Genomic DNA, 3022 nt, shown 5'->3' on the forward strand with positions numbered 1-3022 from the left:
GTACAAACTCAGTCTTCAAGTAAATAACAAATAATATTACTTACATGTGATAAAATTAAATAAATTAAGCAGCAGGCTGTGCTGGTGATACATTCATGCCCTGAAACAAATTGAGAATTTCTTATTACCGACTGTTTAAAGAACAGGAAAAAAAATGTTGATTTTTTTCAGATTTGTCCTGCCAGGCTCCCATATCATCCATTCAAGGCGAAAATCAGATATTATTGATTTCAGGCCGATTGCTTGGTTCATATCTAGTTCTCAATAATAATGTAAGGTTCACATTGTAGGGAAACAATGTTAGTCATTTGCAAACTTTGCTGGAAATATTTTTTTACTYTTTTTTACAGTTTGTATACCAAAAAATATATTAATCAATTAAAACCTAAAAGGGTAAGCATGAGAGGTTTTAATTGGTTCTTAGACAAAGTGGCTCATGTTGTCAGTACAAAAATATATTGCTGAAGTCTTTAATTTGGTTTCATATGAAGCTGAAACATTAGCCAAGTTGTAGTAAATACATGGCTCTAACAGTCACTCTAACTGGAGAAGTAATTTCCTCACAGCTGGGGCACGGCGCTAGAAAAGTTGGATGATGTCTCATTCGGTACGATCAGGCCTCGGTGAATAACGCACCTGCTGAACAAGTCCTTCAGACAGCTAACCCTTCCTTTAAGTCCATCTCTTACAATAAGATGTAAGCATTAAAGCTCATAAATCAAATGAGTCACAGTTAAGTTTTCTTTTCCATCAAGCATTAAACTCTTGTGCGATGCTCGGCATGATTAACCAAAGTGACACGTTCAGACACTGTAATTTTGAGCATTCCTAAATTGCATTTAGCTGTGGAGCCACCGTGAACAAGCAGTGATTGGCATTTTTGCTTGGGAGGCAATTTTTTTTTTTGTGGAAAACAAACCTGTAGATTGCCAAGGGACTGAAACATTGTAAAAGCAATATTCTTCCTGACATCTTCCAACACATGCTAAAGCACTTATTCCCTTTCTCTCGAAACGTCACGTTTAAATTCTGTGCCATCGGAGATCCCCTCTGATTTTTTAATCATGCGGCGAAATTTTAAACCTTTCATCCTTCAGCCAAGTTTCCTCTGTGCATAGGTGGTGCTCCGCAGTTAACCATCAGTCAGGATGAGGAATTAATGCTGTATGTTATGGCGCTCCTGGGAGACATTGTGTGAAACCAGTAAATCACAAGCGGTGACCTTTGTTGGACTGGCGGGTTTAGTTGTAGCTGTGAGTAGAATGTTGGTGGCCCTGARAGACCTACTGCTCATCATAATGGGATTATAATGAGTTGGGTCCTGCCCAACACCCATGATGGTGGTGATAGTCTGTCTTCAGCTAGAAAAACAGAAAACCACATGTTAAAGGGCAATACCATAAGTAAGCAAGATGTCAAACCATGATTAAAAAACAGGAATTCTTCAGTTTAGACTAGAATCTGATAATGTGGCTACAAGGTTTAATTTACCACATTTACAGGTTTGTATAAGAATATTTAGTTTTAATGTGAATATATGCTTGATTGATTTATTGATCACTTATGAAGACATTTGAACTGGGATTATCCCACTGTCTAAAGCAATTTTATCTTTGGAAACATTAGGACTTTTATTTATTGGCTGCTTTATTGATTTAATGTGAAACTAACTGGCTCCTTTTTTAACATTAAACAAAAACAACACAGCTTCGTTATTAAAAAAATATGAGAACYTTTCAAATGATCTTATTGCTTTAATTTAGAAACAGAACTGCAGCTGTTTATAGTCAGCATGTCGTTAATATGATTCATTTTGAACAAATGATCATAAAAATGGAAGGCCTAAACAAAAGTGAAGAGCAGTGGTGCTAATGGAGTGGAGCTAATTCACTAACTTAAAATATAGCTTTTCCAACGCTAAACTTGTAACAGGTAAAAATTAGCCGACGCTAACACTCACAGCTGATCGCTAAGGTGACTGTAATTCAGTCTGCATCACGTCTTCATCTTCTTGTAGCTGAAGACTGGTGGGACTTTGATGTTAGTTTGTCAATTAGCTGTTAGCAGACTTAAAGTTGGCCAAACCTAATTTAGCAGACCTAATTGGTCCACTAAACAAAAAAATAGTTCTGCTTTTAGCTGATTGTAGCTATAGTTCCAAAATAAGCATAGACGTTCTGCAGAATATTATCCTTTATTCATGTTTTCCTTTTGTAAAGTAAGTTTAGGATACTGATAGGTGAATGTTAGCTAGTTAATTATCAGAGTAATAGTGAGCCTGCAGCAGTTTTTTAGACCAGTAAACATGCTAATTCTTGGAATTTGCGGCAAACATTTTCTTCCAAAACATTGCTACATTTAAAAGAGAAAAGACGTCATTCTTCTGGCAGACAAAGGACAATTATGTTTTCTGTTGCCAAGAAGAATTTCAAACAGGCAACTTTGTCTTTATTTTCAACAAGCTGAAAGGTTTAGAGACTTTCATATCCTACGGCCACCATGCACAGCTGACTGACAGATCACAACAGCAAGTAGAGGTGGAGTGTTACTCTGCTGTTCGGCCAGAGAAAATCCCACGCTCTGACTCTGTCAGGACATTACAAGGAGTTTAAACCACTGGAAAGACACTGTGGAAAACTAAAGTGTGGTATACCTCGAAACAAAGCACATGTGATACTCATTTTTTTAACCTCATTGTGTTTACAGTGCACCTTACTGTGTTTGTCATTTTCATAACACGTCTACTCTCTCCTAGATGTCCAGCTGGATTCTCCGGTGAGAGATGCACACGGCCTGATCCACTTCGGTTATACGCGCCCAATTATCCTAAAAGTATGTCCACTTGATATGAGCAGCTGAGAACAGAGACACAGTTGTCACTGGATTACCTCAGTGGACTCCTGCTGCCCCTGAACTCCCCCTCCTTCCCAAGTTCTCTTGCTCTTTCTCCTTTTTTTTTTTTCTTCTTCTCAGGTCAAGTGGGAATAAGCTGTGCAGCTCACCACACACACACTGTGGTGTC

The 3022-nt window shown here is 37.9% G+C and overlaps 1 protein-coding gene across 1 annotated transcript in view; it reads left to right on the forward strand.

Annotated features, from left to right (window-relative positions):
* nrg2a (neuregulin 2a) overlaps positions 1-3022 on the forward strand; it is a 61840-nt gene that overhangs the window by 44285 nt on the left and 14533 nt on the right. The window lies entirely within an intron of this gene.

The sequence above is a fragment of the Austrofundulus limnaeus genome, unplaced genomic scaffold (genome assembly GCF_001266775.1).
Source record: "Austrofundulus limnaeus strain Quisiro unplaced genomic scaffold, Austrofundulus_limnaeus-1.0 Scaffold17, whole genome shotgun sequence".
In the NCBI taxonomy this organism is placed as follows: Eukaryota; Metazoa; Chordata; class Actinopteri; order Cyprinodontiformes; family Rivulidae; genus Austrofundulus; species Austrofundulus limnaeus.